Below are 21,171 nucleotides of genomic sequence, written 5' to 3' on the forward strand. Positions count from 1 at the left end.
CCTTCAATAGCCTGGGATGATTCTCACAGTTGTGAGGACAATAGAAGAAGGTCCAGCCACTGCTGCGGTCTGAAAGCTCATCCCTTTATCTCTCAGGGACTGGTGCTGTCTCCTCGTGGCACTATGGAATTAAAGAGCACCGCTGTCCCAGCTCATTATACCTTCCCCCGATTCTCTTCACTTCCAAGAGCTCACTGGCTTCTCTCCCAGAGCATTGGGTTTGTGTCACAAGGTCACTGTTACCTTGAAGAACTGATTGATCAGAGGATCAATACATCCCATTAGTAGGGACAACACTCCCTTCCTTCCCTCCCTCCCTCCCTTCTTTCTCTCCTTCCCTCCCTCCTACCCTCCTCTCTCTCTCTCTCTCTCTCTCTCTCTCTCTCTCTCTCTCTCTCTCTCTTCTTCCTTTCTTTCTTACTGTTTTCTAAGAGGAGCTGGGGTGGAGAATCTATGTTGCTCAGCCTCAGCACCACACTATTGCCATGGGAGGTGCAATGTGGAATGTGTAGCTTCATCCCTGTGTTCTGTTCACTGCATCACAATGTTTTCAATGGTACATATGAGCCAATACTTATTCAGCCTAGAGAGCACTCCCGTGATAAAGATGGGAGTCTACCTGAGCCTAGCTTGGAGGATCAGTGAGTTTAGTATGGTTACTTACAGCATCCTGGGTGAGGAGTGATTTACAGAAGCATGGATAACTCAGACAGCTGAATTGCTAATATCTACAAGGATGAATGGTGACTTAGAAACATCGTTATCACTGGAGCAGCGCCCTGTACGATTTGCAGGCAGCTCTACCAAAGAGTCTCTTTCTGCCCATCAATTGCTAACACTGCTTATATAAGCAGTCAGAGGACTCAGGGAGAGGACTTTAGAGTCCTGTATCTTTCATCTGTGTTCTCCTAACTGTCTTGTGATTTGTGGACTTTGTCATTGGAAGGAATGTTTAATAGCTACAGACTGCTAACAGACCACAGCAGCATCCCACCTACTGTAGTACGCCGGACAATAAACCAATCTCCCGACTTAGGCATTACATCAGAGAAGTGATGTGGAAATATGTGCTTGCTAGACTGACTGCACATGGGGACTAATTGAATCAGATTTTGCAGTTGAAGCCCAGGACTTTGTGTTTCACAAAGCTTGAAGCTATGCACCCATGTTAGAGTTTGGAAAGAATTCTCTAGAACGTTGCTGCTGTAGGTGGGATTTGAGGTTCAGCAGCTACAGATCACAAGACAGCTTGCTGGGATTACAGAGTCTCGGGCCTCTTCAGACGTCCAGTCAATCATTTGCAATCTTGTTATAAATGCAAATGGTCTCTAAATGATTTATGAAAATCAGAAAATCTGAAGGTGAAGTCCAGGGATCTGGGTTTAAGCTAGCTTTCCAGGTGTTTACGATGCAGCTAAGGTTTCAGCTATGACTACCAATTAGAGTCACCCTAGAGTTTAAAGGATCTTGAAGCTTGGGTATCAGTCAGAGGATTTTATAATGAACTCCTGATTATCGTGTGCAGTCAAGCTTGAGAGTGAGTATGAGCAAGTGAAGGTCTTAGATCTCTGCTGCAATGTTCTCAGACTTCCACGAATTCTTCTTCTCTCAAAACCTCCCTATTCAACACTCTTGGTTGTTTGTAAGCCACTCTTAGAATCATCCAATAATGTGTTTGATTAGGTCATGGAGAATGCATTTCTGTTGCCCAGAAACTTGACCCCACAGTTAGCATAGGTGTGGCACTCTGAGGATAAAGGCAGAGGGCTCTTAGGAGATGCGGAGTCTAGGCATTTGGAATTAGTCATGAGAGTGCATGCACATCCTGGCATATTTCAATATGATCTAGCAGTATGTGACATCAAGGCCTCTGTTAAATAAATCTCTTCTTGCCTGTAGCTTTGGACAAAGCCACAGCCATAACCATCAGGCAACAGAAAGCAGCTGGGCCTGGTTGCATTTCAGGTGAGTCCCAAGAATTTACTCTGTGCTTTCATTCCACTGCTACCGACTAGTGATGGATCTGGAAGAACAGGGAATGAGAGGTGCCAAGAGAATTTAGACAAGGGGTAGGGGATGACTGCTGCTGGAGTTGGCTGATGTGAAGGCTCTAGTCCTTTAATGATGTAGAGTATGTTGAGACATCATTTTCAAAGTACTGGACATATTTCTGCAGCCAATGTACTTCATCTATCATGGAGAAGGTAGGGCATATCACACCATGAAGAAGCATGTTGTGCCGTCTCTGGCCTTTGTACCTGGAACATTGTCAGCCATCATTAATTTTTGCTGTTAGAACATCGAGGATCTCAGTTGCTCACAAAAAACAAGCATTCATTTCCCTTTCCCGTGCTTTGCACAGTGACCCTGCAGTTCTAACCCAACTGGAGGCGGGGTTTAGATATATTTCATCTGTCTTCTTATTCCAGGGCCCAGCTGAAGGAAAGAGACTTTGTGGGTTCATGATGGTCTCCTGGTGGATGGCTGGCATGTATGACTTAACTTATAAACACACTTCCTCTTTAATTTTCCTTAAGAATCTGAAGTATAGTTAGCTTCACCATATTGCTCAGGTCAGAGCTGGCCAGCATGGCAGTAAAACCCAAAGACTATTGAATGTGAAAGTGAACCCTTTTCACAATCAACCTTGACAAGAGGGCAAAGCGTTACCTGGGGACATCTGAAAAACCTCTCAGGGTCAAAGAGGCACAGCATAATTATTTTTTTCTTAAAAAAAAAAGTTGTTCTTTAGGACAGCAAGATACTCAGCTTCAAGTAAAAGAAGGGGTGATGGGAGGGCGGGGGTGGATAAACAAGGACGATTTTGGTATTACCCTGTGAAACAATGTTGCTTTAAGGAAAGCTTTTGGGAGGAAATGATAATCTCTGTCCTTTGCATTTGCTTCTATTTCCTGCACAGAATGTGATTCAGAGAAGCTGGAGTGGGAGTGGCTGCCTTGTGTGGTGTGAAGGACAGCCATTTGCCAAGGATGACCGGGCAGGAAGGTAGAACTCAGACTCTGATGTCATTGTGTCGTCCTCAGACAAACCCAAGCCCTGGCTTGCCTCCTTCTGGACTTTATCATAAAACAACAGCTCAAGTTTTCTTGACCGGAGCATTGCAGTGAGGGTTCTGCAAAATGGAAGCCAGACTGAACTCATGGTGCTGGTCTTGTGTGATTTCTTTTGATCGTAGTTTAGGGATGGGATAAGAAATCCTTTTAAATGACTAACAGAACTATGAAGATGTCTGGAGAATTCCTAAAGCACAATTAGAGCTATGCTTTTTATCATGAGAATTCAAAGAAGGGGTGATTTTATAAAAGGTGGTTATATTTTACTACCAAAAAAAAAAAATAAATAAAATAAAAAATAAAAAAAGAAAGAAAGACAGAAAGAAAAAAAAACCCCACATGTTAAGAATTTAAAAGAAAAACGGGATTCATTTTTATCCACTTCCCCAAATATAGAAATCACCTTATCTTTGGATAATGTTCTCTATCCTTCCTGTTAGTAAATTATTCTCCATCTGAGAATCTCTTCTTCCTTCCAGTAGAGCTAGTAAATTTGTATTTTACCTTCAGCTTTGTGGAGCTGACTTTAGACCCCTGTAGAACATTCACAAATACCTTTGCAAACCGTTGCTGGTCCTCTGTCCAGGGATTTACCAGGGCTGACTCAAGGGTCCTGTCTTTGGTCTGTCTTGTTCTATTACTGAATAGTCTTTCATGTCATACCTTCGCTTTGATTTTGTTACAATTTTTCACATGTCAAATGTTACCTGTGTTAGAGTGCAGAAATGTAAACTTCAGGAGCCCTGGGAGCTGTCATATATAATCCAATCCGAACTTTTAACAGGAGTTTGAACATCGCTGAGACCTGAAAATACAAGAATCTTATTAGACCCTCATGCTGGCAGAAAGGCTTGTTGGTGATTGACTTGTCTTGCTAGGGATTAGGCTGGGGATCTGGGAACAGATCCTTTTCTGATTTTGTGGTCTTTTGCAATTCCACTTATTTCCGTTTCTTTGTTTAGGTCTTTCCCTCTTATAGCAGGTTTCCTTTTATACCTCTCCCCCTTCAAATCGCCATTCAGGCCATTTATAGGCAACCCCTCTCACTCTCACTGAAGCTTGATGTCTTTTGTTGGCATGGGATACCATCCCTAGCTCCTTTCAGGGATCTCTCCTATGGAGAATCTCAAAACCTTACCAAAAACTGCTTGCAGGGCATACTGTGCCTGTTGTGTTTTATCAAAAAATGGTAAGGAGAGAAGAAGTATGTTTGGAAGATGTATATGTAGTCAGGTGTGGGGGAAAGGGGTACCTCCGGGGGGGGGCATGCTGAGGCATCACTTCCTCCTGAGGGACCAGCTACACAACGTATAGTATAGAATAGAGTTTATTCAGGGTATGGGGCAGGGACTGAAGAGGATAGTAGCAACAGAGAAAGGCTAAGAGAGAGAAAATAGAGGAGTAGAGGCAGGCCAAGAGCACTTGAAGAGAGAGGGGGAAGGGGCAAGAGGATGAATGAGAGAAAGAAGGCAAGAGAGCAAGAAAGAGAGAGAGAGGGGAGAAGGCAAGCAGCCCCTTTAATAGTGAGTCAGACACACCTGGCTGTTGCCAGGTAACCGTGGGGCAGAGCCTAGACAAAATGCTAACAGTGCTTCCCCATGTTTTAAGAACTGTGGTGATCAGTGTGCTCTGAGGCTTCTATCTGGAACATCTATGTTGTGAAGTCACCTTTGCCACCGGGGCAGCAATCAAGGTTAGAGAGATCAGCTGGCACAAATGCTCGCTCTCTTTTTACTTATATCTGATCAAAAACAGTGGCATGGTACAGTGGGCTGGTGTACCTGAGGACATCTTCTGAACTCAGTTCCAAGCATAAGGAATTTATATGGTCATTGAAAGCATTCGAAACTTCCTCCCAGGGAGAAGATTCAGATGAAAGAATCTGAAAAAAAATATCCAGAGCCCTTAGTTGTGCTTTCCTGCTCAGAAAATTATTCTGAGAGTGCATAGAAAAGGAGGAGAGGGGAGGGGAGAGGGGAGAGAGGAGAGGAGAGAGGGGAGGTGAGGGAAGGGGAAAGGAGAAGAGAGGGGAGGGGAGAGGAAAGGGAGGAGAGGAGAGGAGGGAGAGGAGAGGAGAGAGGGGAGGGGAGGGAAGGGGAAAGGAGAAGAGAGGGGAGGGGAGAGGAGAGGGAGGAGAGGAGAGGAGGGAGAAGAGAGGCGAGAGGGGAGGGGAGGGGAAAGGAGAAGAGAGGGGAGGGGAGAGGAGAGGAGGGAGAGAAGAGAGAGGAAAGGGGAGGAGAAGGGAAGGGAGGGGAGAGGAGGGGGGAGAGAACGAGAGAGGGGAGGGGAAGGGAGGGAAGGAAAAAGGAGAAGAGAGGGGAGGGGAGAGGAGAGGGGGGAGAGGAGAGGAGAGAGGGGAGGGGAGGGGAAAGGAGAAGAGAGGGGAGGGGAGAGGAGAGGAGGGAGAGAAGAGAGAGAAGGGGAGGAGAAGGGAGGGGAGCAGAGGAGAGGAGGGCAGAAGAGGAGAGAAGGAAGGGGAGGGAAGGGGAGAGGAGAGGAGAAGGGAGGGGAGAGAGGGGAGGGGAGGGGAGGGAAGGGGAGAGGAGAGAAGAGGAGAGGAGAGAGGGAAGGGAAGGGGAGAGGAGAGGAAGAGAGGGAAACCGAGTCTGTTAGAGAATAAGAAACTGATTGAGGAACACAAGATGAAGATTGGGTAGAAGCCCAAGGCCTGTTTGTGCCTTTGTACCTCGTCCTGCTGGTTAACTAACTCTGCCTTTACTCACTGTGACATCCCTACAAATTCCAACTGGGCCATGATGTGGAGCTTCCAGGATACTTGGAAAAGATACTTGTGTTGTATTTCAGCACTTTGAAGAGACTTTGGTGTCCTGTCATGGGAGCAGGGCACATTCAAAGGAAAAGTTGAGAAGGAAATGCTTGTGACATTGAGACAGTTCTTTGATCTGCTTCCCACAGCACCTTGCTTTATTTCTTGAACATTCTCCAGTTAAAGCTCCTTTGGCCAAATGACAGGCATTTTGCTAAGAACAAGGCTACTAAGAAGAGGGCAAAGAGGGCATCTAGAAGATTTTAGCCACACATTCCCCTTCGTGGTGCCATGGACCAAACACTCCTGAACACTAGGCAAGTGCACCACCACTGAAACAAACCACTAGGCTACTGTGTCCCATACTTGGGTTTATATTGGTGATTGCACTCAGATAGTTACTACTCCCTGGGCAAACCCTTCCAGTTCTTACTTCTCAATAGCAAACCCCATTAGAAATTACTCCATTCTATGAATAAACCTGTAGCAGGCTGCAGTGAGTCAGCCCAGAGGAAGGATAGAGCAAGAAACATACTTGAGGGAGGCCTGACCTCGGCAGTCAGGAACAATGAAATTTTTCTCCTGGGGAGCAGCCCTGCCGTTGAAAAGCATTTCATAACTCTAACGCACAAGAGCAGAAGCTTCCAATCCTTTTGAATTTGATGACTGGAAATCAAGGGCTGTTGTTAATGTACCTTGTCCAGCACAATAGTGGGACCTGGGAGTCTCTGTCCCTGCAAAAGGAAACGTTACTGGCACACCAAGTGTCAAGTCTTCGAGGAGATGGAGCCTACCTATTCTGTGCATAATACACTCCCTAGCTCAAGAACTTCTGGACTTACCACAGTGCAAGAAGTAATCAGCTGCTATCACTTCACGTGGAATGGACTGTGGTATCTATATGTGGCCCATAGGTACCACTGGCCAGTTCCATCTTAGTGACTTGCTTTCACTACATGACACCTAGGTCTCTTCACAGCATTGAAGCATGGTAGAGGACCAGACGATACTGGAGGGGGAAGGGCCTTGTCTCCGAATGAAACAAAGGGGCAGAGATTGCCACAGCAGTGAGGGGGGTGTCCTGAGCAGTGGGGGATTCTGGTCATCAGAGTGAGGGATGAGATGACAAAGATTTGACAGCCCTTGAGTGCAGTGGAGTGACAGTGCCCTTCATTGTCCCTATGCTGACTTCTGCCTAATTCACCGAACACTGTGACTTAAGAGTTCTCCTCTTCTACGCGTTTCCTGGGAGAGATGGGGGCTGTTGGTTGCTAGGGTGACCGTCTAAATGTGAACCCAACTGACATGGCATCTCTTAATAAGGGCAAGTCCTTCATGTATTTCTGATAGCGCACCAGTGACAAAATCCTCCACAGTTTAGCAGAAAAATACGGCAAAGAGTAAATTGTCGATGACAACATCGGTGTTCTCTCTAAGCTTCAGGGATTAAGTGAGCAGCAGCCACTGTCAGGCCCTGATGTGGCTTCAGGATTCCTTTAAAAACAGCAGCTAAATTAAAGGTCCCTACCTGAGGGGAGGGGAAACCTGCTTTCCCCAGCAGGGAGATACCTTGATTAAAGCTCAGCCTGACCTTCCTGCTTTACCTCCATGGAAATAGAGACGGGTTTCCTAAATGGCAGGACTTTTACAGAATCATAATGCACAAGGACCAGGGTGCTGTGCGCAAAATTTCCATCTTCCTTCCTGGAGCCTGCAAAGGAGAAAATAAAGAAGGGCCTTTATTATTTGTTATCAAAAGAGAGCAGCCCTCTTTTCCTTGTTTCTTTTGTGCAGAGACACAATTATCTGTAGAACAAGTAATTCATTCTTCAGCCCTTTATATTGCTTTCCTGCACACCGAGTTCTTGGGTTATTATCGTTTAGAGGATGCCAGTGGTGTGATGGGAAAGCCTCGATGTCGAGGGTGATATGTATTGGTAAAGAATTAGCTCAGGGGAAACAGCCCAAGCTTCGGGGAATTTAAAACAAAAGCAAAGCCCCACAGGACCAATCTGTTTCATACCTAATGAGGGTAAAATAAGCCTGAGGATTTTTCCCTTGTATGTTCTTTGATGTTCCATTAAGTCATAATTACTTAAATTAAAAAAATACACTGGTAGCCTATAGAATCCAAAGGACTTTTTCTCTTTTAAATCACAATGTGTAGGAGGAAAACAATCTCTTAACAAATCAGAGAATATATCTGCTGCAATGTTGTATTGGGATTTTTATTGCACATTAAATTTTAAAAATTAATAAAAGGGAGTCTTCGTATTATTAACACCCTCCATTTAAGGCAATTTGCATATGGAGAATAGAGCCTCTTTTCTTTGTGATGCTTCGGAAAGACCAAAATGTTCACAGTTAATAGTTGGTTTGAGAGCCAGTTCCAGGAGAAACTGTAGAAATGTTCATTAAGGCTGAAACCAGAATGTTTTGTCCACCGCATTGTTATATGATTAGTAAGCACCATGATCAGCCTCTGTGATTGGATGGTCACAGAAGAGAGGACGGTGGTTGTCTCAAGGGCAGCCGTCTCATGGAAAGATGTACACAGCTTTCATAGCATGAGTTACCTCATCTCTAACAGCGCCTAATGTCATGTCAGGGCAGCGTTCCTGCAAGAAGAGATCGTGTGTCCAATAAAACATCAGCCGTGTCTACAGAGAGGAGGAATGCATTATCTCATATAACAGTTTCCAGACCAAAGGAAATGTGTTCGTACTTAGCAGCTCCAAGCATGAGGCAGGTGGGAGAGAGAGAGAAAGAGGGAGGGAGGGAGGGAGACAGGGAAGGAGGGAGGGAGAGACAGAGACAGAGACAGAGAGACACACAGAAGGACAGAGACCCGGAGACTGACACAGAGAAAGGAAATCAAGAATTAAAATGGGAATTCCAGCACTGTACTTATCAAAACTGAGGAAATGCTACCCTCTGGTGGCCAAACATACTACTGACATGCGCTCTGTGGGTTGAGCAAAACCTTCTTTTAAAAATCCAAACAAGTATCTGAGTATTCTTACGGTTAAACATCGACACAGCGTTTAATCGCTCCACCAGCTTTCTGACACAGAGAGTCGAATACGCACCGACTATATCTGTCTCTTTCTGTATTCACAATATCGTGAGCTCACGTTTCCCCCATAGAGATGTTTATCCTCAACGTCTTCCTCTCCTTCTACCTGGCATTGGATTATAACAGGAACAGAATTTCTAGCCTCCTTAGTAAAATAATGTGGCGAGGTCTAGATATTTCAGGAGTTTGCTACTTTTAAAAAAATAGTAACTTCACGTACGGAAGTTGGAGTAAAAGTATAATAAAAACGGAAGACCCAGTTGAAGCCAACAGTGAAAGAGAACCGAGAAGAATGAAATGTAAATATAAATCTGTCGTAATCCATGGCAGCTGCCTGTCTTCTCCATAGCCCCCGTCCCAGCCTTGGCACACCAACTCTTTTCACTCAAGCAAGGCATGGAGGCAGGACTTTGCTCTCTCCTCCCTGACAACTGCCATGTGTATTTTATAGTATTTATGCATAGGTAGATTCTGACTTTTCTCCTTTGTGCATAATGGGAATATTTTGGTTCAGTCTATTACTTATATTTTAGCTTTATGTTTGCAACAGTTGAAAAGCTGTGTTCTTTGCAAACTGGGTTGGTTGGTTGGTTTAGTTTGGTTTGTTTGCTTGAGGCAAAATCTCATCCTTGTAACCTGAGCTACCCTTGAATTCATACTTCTGCCTAAGGGCCAACACCACAGACACAGTGACTCTGGTTGGCTTTAAATGTTGTTGCTGTGAAAATTAGGTTTATTTTTCCTTTAATTTTTGCTTTTAATCTTAATCCTCAGGAGGTAGAGGCAGATAACCTAGTTCAAGGCCAGCCTGAGCTAAAGATTGAATTTGAGGACAGCCTGAACTACACAGAAGAAACTGTTTTGAAAAACAATGAGGGAGACAGAGAGACAGAGACATAGAGAGACAGAGAGAAACAGAGAGAGAGAGAAAGAGAGAGAGACAGAGATAGAGAAAGAGACAAAGAGAGAGACACAGAGAGATATAGAGAGACAGAGAAACATAGAGAGACAGAGACAGAGACAGAGGCAGAGAGAGAGACCCTGCGTCCTGCAAACATATTTTCTGCATCCATGTTTATAATTCAGGGCTTGCTCCTCCTCTCACTGGTGTGACTTCTGAATTGACTCTTCTGCTCAAGTGCCTAAGTATTCATGGTGCAGATCTACTTCATAGTGGTCTCTTTTAGGTAAACCGAAAAATGCAGTTCTTGAGGAGCACACATTCAGGTTCACATTGAGTACAATACTCAACAATAATTTGGACGGGAAAGAGAATACTTATTTTCAGCAACAATGTTTTCTTTTGAACATTCTGACAGTTATGACCTCTCTACATTTTGAACCGTCAGACCATGTGCTTCAACGAAAACTTTATGTGTCCCATAATTCAGGGCGACATTCGTGATGAGTCCTTATGACAAGGTAGTCACTGGGAAGCACCCAAGTCCTGGGATGTCTCTTGATTTACTAATAAAATTATGGGCACCGTGTTAGAGGAATCATAGAAGAGAGTAATAAAAGAACTACAGTGGAAATGATCATTTCTATTCTTGATGCAACCAATGGTTATCCTTGGGTGGCTTCTGCCAGTATCCCGGGTTAATGATACCCAAGTGAGAGGAGAGACAACCAATACCAGAAACACAGGGACAGCCTGCTGTCTTTGATTGCACTGAAGGTTTGGGGCTGCTGGGTTCTTCCAAGGTGTTCTGAAATAACCAAAGATTCCAAAGCCGGCGTTGGCAAAGGGAAGCGTCCAAAGAGGAAATGGACAGAGGCTGTGCCTGGCAGTAACCTGCTGGGCGACAGCCTCTTGACAGGTGGCCGTGCTGTGGCCTGTTCTCTCGGTCCTGGGGAGACAGTGTTCTTGGGTTGTGAGTCTCTGCAAAAGCACACTCCTGCCAGCTTTCCCAGAAGTTGACTACAATCAGCGTGACCTGCTTTCAACTCTAGGTGTTCTTAGATGGCCTCGTTCTGAGTCGGAGCTTTGTGTTTGCTAGAGTGAGAAGAATCCTTCAGTTAGCACACAGGGGTGTCATGGAAAGAGAGAAACTAGAAAGAGGCCTGCAGAAGTCTGTCCTCTCAGTTGCAAATCCGTGCCGTGCCTTTGTTTACCCTCTCTTTCCCATGCACTTCAGGCATCAAAACGTCTCACACAGACTGTGATCCCAAGGCCGGTGTGCTCCGCTGAGCAAGGCTGATGCTGACACCAAGGCAAGGTCACGCCGAGTCTGGCTCACTCACTGAGGAGGGCTGGTTCAGTGGAGACTGACTAAACAAAGAAACACAGGACAGGGAAGGGAGTGAGCTCCACACTGAAAATCCACTCAGCGCAGATGGGAGAGCAAAGGCGGTAGTTTCCATTATCAGTCCCAGCTGCGATTTCTAAATATTTCCCTTCTGCTTGTTTATATTTTCTTATTTTAGCATTTTAAAACATCATTTCACCTTCTCCCGGCTTTGCTTTTTCTCTTGGTTAAAGCTCAGGAAGTCCTGATTTGTCTCATACAGCGTCTCAACTCTGCCATCTAGCGGAAGAGAACGGTCAAGACAGCTTTCTTTCCTTTTCTTTCCGGGGATCACTTCAGAAGTCAGACACCAGGCTGCTTTGGGTAAGAGATGACTCCTTTCATCAGACTTCAAAGACACCTTGTCTTCAATTTCCCAAACTTGAGTAGTGCAACTGGAAATTTCATTTAATTGTCTCAGATGTATTCTAGATGAGTCACTGTGTCGGCTGTGGTTATTATTTTGAACTTCGAAGAGCTCTTGAGTTAGTATCTCAGGTAGCTCTTGCCGTGGCCGTGGGGCGGTTAGATACTGGAAGAGATAGGGAAAAAGATGGAGATTAAGGGTATGGGGTCTTCTCCGGGTACCTGCAGAGGGCACAGAGCCATTTACCCTGTAATTAGAAAGTTCCAGTACATTCTTAGGCTGCTGTGTTAGGTGCAGCTGGGCCGTGCTAAATGTCCTTGGAAGCAAAGGGAACACAGACCTGTTACTATGAGACAAACAATACATTATCTTACGGCTTTGTTTATATTATCTGTTCCTATTTTCCTGCATAGTTGGATACATTACTCTAAATTGATGTTGTTTTTAAACTAGTGATTTTCTAAATTTTAAAATGTATAGCCTAATTATAAAAGTTACTGATTATGTAAGGTTGTTATAGTTATAACAAAATTAAGAGTCACTTAGAGGCTCAGTTGATCACCTGTAATTTACATCAGGAAAAAATTCTTTAAATTCACGTTTAAAAACATTATTAGTTATGATACAATTACCACTACCCCCTGCCCCTGCCTTTCCTTTCATCCCTGCAATGCCTGCCGTGTATCCCCTTTGTCTTAGGTAGCCTGTGATGAACACCAGGGCCAAAGCAAGTCGGGGAAGAATGGATTTATTTGGTTTATGCTTCCATATCTCTCCTCAAAGGAAGTCAGGACAAGAACTCCAACAAGGCAGGTCCTTGGAGGCAGGAGCTAATGCAGAGGCCATGGAGGGGTGCTGCTTACTGGCTTGCTCAGTCCTTTTTATAGAACCCAGGACCACCATCCCAAGGATGGCATCATACCCAATGGGAAGGGCCCTCTCACATCAATCTTTAACTAAAAAGATGCCCTGCAGGCTTGTGTACAGGCTGATCTTATGATCTTATGATGCATTTTCCTAATTGAAGTTGCCTCCCCTCAAAAGACTTTAGCTTGGGCCAAGTTGACATAAAACTACTCAGCAAACCCTTGCTCTTTCTCAGATCTATAGCTTCCGTATTAAAATATTCATAGATATGCATATACATGCATATATACATACATATGTGGATGACAACTTTTCATCCCGATCAGCAGGCAGTCAGAGAGACACTGAGCCCGATAAGGCCTTTAAAACCTCAGAGCCCTCACCCAATGATACACATCCTCCAACAAGGTCACATCCCCTAATCTTCTCAATATATATTTCTAGATGCATAAGTACATACTTCTCAGTCCATTTAATGTTTACTGTATGTATATGATCTCACTGTTGATTACTTAGCATTGGATAGCCAACAGGAAAGACTAACACTGTGAACATGGCTGCCCAGACAAAACTTGGACAATGATAATGCTAATGGCCAGGCTAACGTGGAGGGAGGGTTGTGTGTCCTCTACCTCAGACAGTGAGTTACGAGCAGCCATGGAATGGCAAGAGTAAGAGAAATGGCCCTTGAACTTTTCTGAACATTTCTGAATCTCCTCTTGGCATCTAATCTCTTTGTGACGCAGTGAACTGTGATTTTTAACCTGATATGACCCTGATCAGTTTTTTTTTCCTGCTTCATTACAAGACGAATACAATCTTTATATGACTCAGGAACACAAATTCTGAGTAAGCTTCTTTGACTACTGACAGTGTAGCTGTTTTTAAAAAAAGTTTTTTTTTTTTTAAAATAAATATTGTCACCTTGAACTTGTTACATGCAGACATTGATGAGAAAAAGCTAATTTCATGTGGGCAAATTACCTTGAAATTCAAGACTACCAAGGATGCTGTTTTAAATGACAAAGTTATCTTCTGTGAGCATGAACTGATTGTGTTGGGGCTGCTTGTGGGACCCTGTGGGAAGATCCTTTGCTCTCCCCCTGGGTGACAGGGTCATTTCCATCTGACTGAGGGAACACACAGAGGACATCTCCTGGGATGCTAAACTGCACGTCTTTCATTACGAACGGTTACTTTGTGTTTACTAGAAACTGCACCGTGTGTCATTATTTGAACATCTTTTTTCTCATGGCATTTCTCCGTGTTGATTTATTAGAGCTGTTTGCTGGGACGGCCCTATTAGCCATTCCTCACGGTGTCTACCGTCAGCCACGTTCCCAGCGAGCTCTGTGTGCTTCGTTTGGTTTGTGACTTTTAAGTCTTCTGTGGGGTAAGATGCGTCGGGGTTTGCTTTCCTCTCCATTTTCAGCTTTCATGTTCAGAAATAACCCTGTCGGCGTGAGCCTTCATCTCTGCCTCTTGCTTATGCTTTTCTGTTTCCATTTCAATGGGAGCCAAACCTTTTTGTACCTTTCTGAAGATCTCCTTCAGAAATGGAAATCATTCTTGTTCTCTTATTACCTTGTTTCCTGGTGTAATTTTTACACTTTGCCTTTGAGAAAAGAGGAACAACATCTAGCATGGATGATAATTAGCAAATGTCTCCTTTCAGTTGTAGAAGTTATTTGTTATTGGTTTATTTCTAGTGTTGTGACGGGTTTTTTACTTTCTTCTTCTATTTTTGTTAAATTTCTATTGTAACACCGGGGGATACTGGAGGGTGAACGCCTTGATAAACAGCATCTAAGCCACGCACTTATCTTTGGATCCACTAAGGACTAGGAAAGAGAGAGATGAGCCAGAAGGCTGGAAGTTGTGCACATTAAGATGAGCTGACAAGTTTGTGTCTGATTCTGACACACAGAGGCTGCTGTCCCTAGGGAAACCAGGGATCAAGTTAATTCTTCAGACAGCTTGACTATGGATATTGAGCCAAGGTGGCTTAGAAAAGCTGAACAGCTGGGAATTTGATCATTTCAGTATTTATATTGGGTTGGAGATCGGGCTTGGGGGACGTGGGGGAAGAGTTTGTGCAAGTGTGAGGACCGCAGTTCAAATCCCCAGAACATGAAAAAGTTATATGGCAGCATTTGTGTTATAATCCTAGACCTCCAATGGGAAAATGGGGGCAGAAGGGAGAGTCCTAGATTACCCACTGTGGCATGTGCCTCAGACAAAAGGAAACAGAAAATGAGATCTTGTCTCAAATAAGACCATCACTGCCCTCCACATGCATACCATGGTACAAACACGCCCACATCCACACCTACAAGTGTACGGACAAATGAACACATTGCTTAGCAACCTCTACCCTACGGGGTCTCGTTAGGGTTGTTCCTTCAACCTCTAATTGTTGAGGTGTCAGATAAATGGAACATGGCAGAGTGGCACTTCAAGCTCATGTCCATGGGCAAAGTGAAGCAATAGAGCCAAAGTTAGTGCTGGACCATATTTACATGTTCCTGTTCTTAACAGCAGCGTTTATTTGAGGCCTATTAATATAGTATCTAGAGCTGAATTCCTCTGTGAAAGTACACTTTTTCCTTGCCATTGGACAAATGATTTATTCATAGTTTGAATCTTCCATCCTGCTATCACCAGAAATTTAGCAAAGCTTAAGCGAGATTTGCGTTTGTTTTATTTACTAATTTTTTATTTATTCTTCTCTCATATATTGCATGTCAACAGCATTTTCTTCTTCTTCCTCCTCTCCTTCCAGTGCCTACCCTCCCCACACAATCTTCCTTCTCCCCCAAGGTCTGTTCTTCCTTGGTTTCCCCTCAGACGTGGGCAGGCCTCCTAGGGATACCAATCAAGCATGGCATATAAAACTAGACACATCCTATCATAGTAATGCTGGACAAGACACCCCCAATGCCACCATTAGGAATCCCACAACAACAAGCTATGCAATCACAACATATATACAGAGGCCCTAGATCAGACACAGGCTCTCTGTTGGTTCAGTCCCAGTGAGCCCCTGTGAGTCTAGGTTAGTTGATCCCGTGGGCCTGTTTTCTTACGGTGTTCTTGTTTCCGCTGGCTCCTACAATCAATCCCTTTCCGTCAGTGTGATTCCTTGAGCTCCACCTAATGTCTGAGTGTGGATCTGCATCTGCTCCCATCACTTTCTGGATGAAGCCTCGCGATGATTACACTAGGATCCCGTCTCCGACAGGATCATTAGGAATCCTTTCATTTACTTCTTTTTCTTAAGAGTTTTCGTGGTATCCAGCCTCTGGTCAGGTCTGGGCCCCTTCCGTGGTCTCCTGATCTCAAACTGGACCAGTTATTTGTTGGCCACTTCCACACGCTCTGTGTTGCCTGTATCCCAGAGCATCTTGCAGGCAGGACAGATTGAAGGTTTTGTGGCCACGATGTCCCAATCCCTCTACCGGAAGTCTTGCCTGGTTGCGGAAGGTGTCTGCTTCAGGCTCCTTCCATCATTACTAGGACTGTTAGCTAGGGTAACTTTCAGATTCCAGGGAATTTCCGCTGCAGTAGCTTTCTATCTCGCCGCTGAATTGTTCCCCAGTTTTGTCTCCCAGTACTGTCTTGTCTCCTTTTCCTGGCCTCACCCGATCTCTCCTATTCTTAGCCCCATCTGTCAGTCAGAACAACAAGAGGACAACCTGCTCTCAGACCTTTCCATGCCCTCTACTTCAATCTGGAAATCCCAAGCCACTGACACCCCTTCTGGCTCACTGCCTGCCCAGCTGCCATGTTCCTTCCCCTCCACAGGCAGATAGCCACCGCTCTGGTGCAGCGCATGCCAGCCAGAAGAAAAGCGATGCTCTGCTGCCCTAAAGGCCACCATACCTACCAGAAGTCCAGCCTCCAACTCTGGAGGAGACACCTTGATGGAACAGACGTCACACCAACTGCCAAGAAAATAGGTCACAAAAAAAGACCAAAGAGGAAACAAACCAAGGTACAGAACATCCACCCAACAAGGACAAACACAGGAACAGGCACTTCGATCTATACTCATCTCAAACCCAGATGCCTATATGCCAGTGTAAGGACATAGTCAACATCCGGTGTTCGATGGCACCACCCGAGCCTAGTGATCTTACTACAGCCCTGAAGATTCAAACACAGCTGAAGAACAAAAACAAAACATCCCCCAAGAAGACCTTAAAACCATCTTTATGAAGATGATAGAGGTCCTTAGGGAAGATATGGATAAATCCCCTGAAGAAATCCAGGAAAACACAAACAAACAATGTGAGGAAATGGATGAACTTGTTAAAGAAAGCTGAGAAAAATTAAATGGGGGGGGGGGGAGGAAATGAATGAAACTCTCCTGGACCTGAAAAATAGAAAAAGATGCAATAAAGAAACCACAAACAGGGGGAATCCAGGAGATGGAAAACCTAGGTAAAGAAACAGGAATGACAGGGATTTGTGTTTTCTTGCAGACGCAGGTTAATCATGTTGGTTCTTATACAAAGCTGGAAACTGTGGAAATAAATCTCCTCCTCCTTGTAATCATGCAAAGTAGGAGGTTGGGATCCCCGCCCCCTGCTGTGCAGCTTCCACCCTCCTGGATTCCAGTGTCCGCCTTTGTGTCTTCTTAAACCTGCCAGGAGAACCAGGCTTGGAAATTGAAAGGCTCCAAATGAAAATCAATTTGCAGCTTTCACTTTCAAACTCAGGTATTATCCATAGGCATATGGACATTTGATGTGCCCAATCCTTGTATTTAATTAATGCTGATATTTTTTCTCGTTTTGCTTAAGACCTTTTTGTAACTGAGTCGTCCTGCTAACCCGGTCGTAGACTTTTTTTTTTCATAGCATACCTATGAACATTCCAGTCGACAGAAACTGATTTCACAGCTAAGATTTCCTGAGGTTGAGGCCTTACCCACTGCTGCCCGTTGTCGGGCAAGCTCAGCTGTCGATTGTTAAGTCATAAATTCATTAGACCTGCGCACAAAGCAGACCCGTAATTTTCTACTTGCACTTGATATGTCTGCAGCTCCCGGAGCACCGGCAAAGGCAGCATGCAGTTTGATTACGAAGACCCCCAAATGGATCCTCTTGTTTCTCATTTAAGCCAATTGCACGTTTTCCTGTCAGGGTTGCTAGGCATAACAGGCTTGGCAAGTTTACCTTCAGAACCATTTAGAGTAATTTGTGATGAAGACTGGAGGCACTTCAGTTGCCTGACAGCTGCTCCACAGTCAATCATAATGGCAGAGGTAAATTAATGCCTTGGCTTCCTCTCTCGAGAAACATCTATGCAAGCAACCTTGTCCAAGAGAAATGCAACTTGGCTCATTAATATTTTAAAAAGCTGAAGGGTGTTTGTTTGTTTGTTTGTTTGTTTAATTTTTTTAGATATACCAAAGCTATGGGCAGGTTCTTCATTTGACTGCTGACCTCAGCCGAAAATGTCAAGCCACTCAGCGATGATCACGGTTGAGTTGGAAGCATGCCTGTGGGCTTGGGGAGAATGCAGTGCTGTGGAGAGGTTGCAGGTTGTTAAAGGTGCTTTTGGTGCTCCCAGAGAAAAAAAATGGAATTTGTGGAATTTAAGCAGTTAGGAGAGGGGCAGGCTGTTTAAACTGGTGGATTCCTTTATGTGAATTGGCTTGCTTTGTAATGCATTGATGGTATCCCAGGAAGCAAGGGAGAGGACATATTGTATACTAGGCTGCCCTACGGTTAAAATATATGAGTATATATTTGTTTGGGGTAACTTTCCACTATTTGAAATCTTGACGTAATATTTTGGACGTCTAAGAAACACAGGTAGAATAGTCTGGCTTTGATGATAAATTAACCATGTTCTATCTTTGTTAGTTGAATGGCACATGCGTCTAGTAAAGACAGAGATATTTCAAATTCAATGCACCATGCTAATTCCAGGGAAATTTCCCAAAGAACACTAGAATAAGTGTTTCTTCTTGGGGCTCTAGTTACAATCAGGGACAAGCAGACAGATCACTGTTCCCCTGTTCCAGCAGTCATTTGATTTCTAGTGTTATATATTAATTAATTAAAGAGATATACATATGTGTGTGTCTGTGTGAGCATATGTCATATGTGTGCTGGTGGCCACTAAGGTAGAAGTGGATGCCAGATCACCTATAGACAAAGTTTTGGATTGGTTCAATGTGGGTATTGGGAACCAAACTTTAGTCCTTTGAAGAGCAATGTGTACACTAAAACCCTTAATAACCCAAGTCTACTTAGTGATTCTCACGTATGTAAGTGGGTTTGGGGTCATCTGGTGAACAGAAGCTATATTTATAGCAATTATTTCTCTCTTTTCCAGCAACTATCCATTGCTAATAGCTACTCATTGAGGGTGGCAGCTGGAGTTTATCCACCCCATCTATGCTAGAGTTTTGCCTGGCTTTATCATGTGGAGGTTTTGTGAAGGCAGCATTATAAACATCATAAACATCTGCTCCACCCCCAATGGAATGGTCACTTCCATTCAGAGCTGGGTGTGGGTAGAAGAAGGGGAGATGGCTGAAGGGCCATGAAAATGAATGGAAATCTGCAAAGGACATGGGAGGGAGGTAGGGAGCATCTCCAGGAAGAGACTGACTGATACCTGGTAGGGGAGGGAACCAAGCATCAAGGAAAGTGACCTTAGCTGGACTCAGATCACTGGGGATATGGATCCTGGGGAGGCTGCCTCCTGTGGCCAGGCAAGAACCCCACTGGGGTGACAGTGAAACCAACCCACCTATAAAAATTTTGACCTCAAATTTATCCTGTCTACAAGAACACAGTAAGGCAGCCCCAGTTACATGTTTTTCCCTTATAAGAGTTGCTTTGTTCGTGTCTCTTCACAGCAATGAAACCCTAACTAAGACACTTTGTTTCTTTAGCACATCTTCATTGGAAGACACTTGCTGAATACTCTTCACCCTTTGATGGCAGGGGATAGGGGAATCATGTGATATTGGATGGCAGCCAACCAGATTGGAGTGAGATGAAAGCCCAGTGGTTTAACTTGTATTTCTCTCACGGCTGAAGACGCTGAATACCTGACAAGGGTTTATATGCTGTCTGATCCCCTTCTTTCAAGGAGCCTCTGTTCTGATCTGCAGCCCATTGATTGATTGGTTTTTGTTTCTCCATTTTATAGATGGCATTGTCAGTGATCAGAAACTCCCTTACTGTAGTAAACAATGTATGACTTTTGTGTAGATCAGGTATGTATGTGTGTGTGTGTGGCGGGGGGAATCTCCTTGGAGGCAGGGTTCTCCTTATTAAAGAGAAAGCTCCTTTTTATAACCTAAAAAGTGCAAACCGAGAATCAAAAGATAGAAAGGAATATGGTACACATGAGTCTGTGATAAGAAAATGAGAAAAATAGCTTCCCATGAGGAAACATACTTTGTATTAGATGAAGCATCATTTCTTTCTTTCTTTTTTTACATTTCAATTTTTTTCTTTAAAAGAAGTGAGTTGTGTACAGGGGGGTTAAATGCTTTGTAGACAAGAAAAAGAAACTGCGCTAGAACCAACTTATTCATCATCATCATCTTCTTCTTCATCTTCGTCTTCCTCTTCTTCCTCCTCTTCCTCATCCTCTTCATCCTTCTCATCATCTTCTTCTTCCTTCTTTTTCTTGCTCTTTTCAGCCTTGACCACCCCCCTTTTTTTGCTGCATCAGGTTTTTCTTTAGCTCTGTAGGCAGCAATATCCTTCTCGTACTTCTCCTTCAGCTTGGCGGCCTTCTTCTCACAGGGCTGCTTGTCATCCGAGGCAGTGTTGTTCCACATCTCTCCTAGCTTCTTTGCGACATCACCAATGAATAAGCCAGGATGCTCACCTTTGATTCTTGGGCGGTACTCAGAACAGAACAAGAAGAAGGCCGAAGGAGGCCTCTTGGGTGCATTGGGGTCCTTGAACTTCTTTTTGGTCTCCCCTTTTGGGGGGGGATGTAGGTTTTCATTTCTCTTTCATAACGAGTCTTGTCAGCCTTTGCCATATCTTCAAATGTCCCCCTTTCTTTAGCAGACATGGTCTCCCACCTCTCTGAGCACTTCTTGGAGAACTCTGAGAAGTTGACAGAAACATCCGGGAGCTTCTTCTTGTGCTCCTCCCGGCAGGTTTGCACAAAGAATGCATATGAGGACATCTTGCCTCTCGGCTTCTTAGGATCTCCTTTGCCCATGTTTAGTTGATTTTCCTCCACGAGGCAGAGTTGCCCAGTGCCCGTCCGGCTCTCGCTTGCCCCGGCGCTGTCTCTATGGAGCTCAATGTACTGCAATGGCTGTGAGAGCGGGAGCCAGACGCAGCCCCCCGAAGCATCATTTCTGATGTAGTGCCTGTAGACCTCCACTGCTGAGCTGATGAGGGCACAGAGTGAGAAGTTTATGTTCTACTTTAGAAAGTCTCCGAGTTGCTTGTGACTCATTCTCAAACTGGCTTCGAAACTTTGCATGGAATATAGCTTAGCACTGCTTACTAGCACAGTAAATGGTAAACCTCCCTGGGATTCATATAGCTAAGGGAGATTTTAAAGATGAAAGCAGGGCTTTAACTTGCCCACAGAGCTACAGTATAAGCTGATGGCAGTGAATGAAAGCTATGTCTTCCCCGCCTAACACCACTGAGCTTAATGTTACAAACCACACAATAAATAGATTTAAGAATGATTCTTTTCGGTCCTATCTGCATTTTGAGTTCTGGGTTACC

The 21,171-nt window shown here is 44.3% G+C and overlaps 1 pseudogene across 1 annotated transcript; it reads right to left on the reverse strand.

Moving 5' to 3' along the window:
* Positions 1-19,995: 19,995 nt before the first annotated feature.
* On the reverse strand, positions 19,996-20,647 carry LOC308435798 (high mobility group protein B1-like; annotated as a pseudogene). The gene has a single exon. The product of its transcript is annotated as a high mobility group protein B1-like (transcript).
* Positions 20,648-21,171: the final 524 nt, after the last annotated feature.

The sequence above is a fragment of the Micromys minutus genome, assembly GCF_963924665.1.
Source record: "Micromys minutus genome assembly, chromosome: 23".
Taxonomy (NCBI): domain Eukaryota; kingdom Metazoa; phylum Chordata; class Mammalia; order Rodentia; family Muridae; genus Micromys; species Micromys minutus.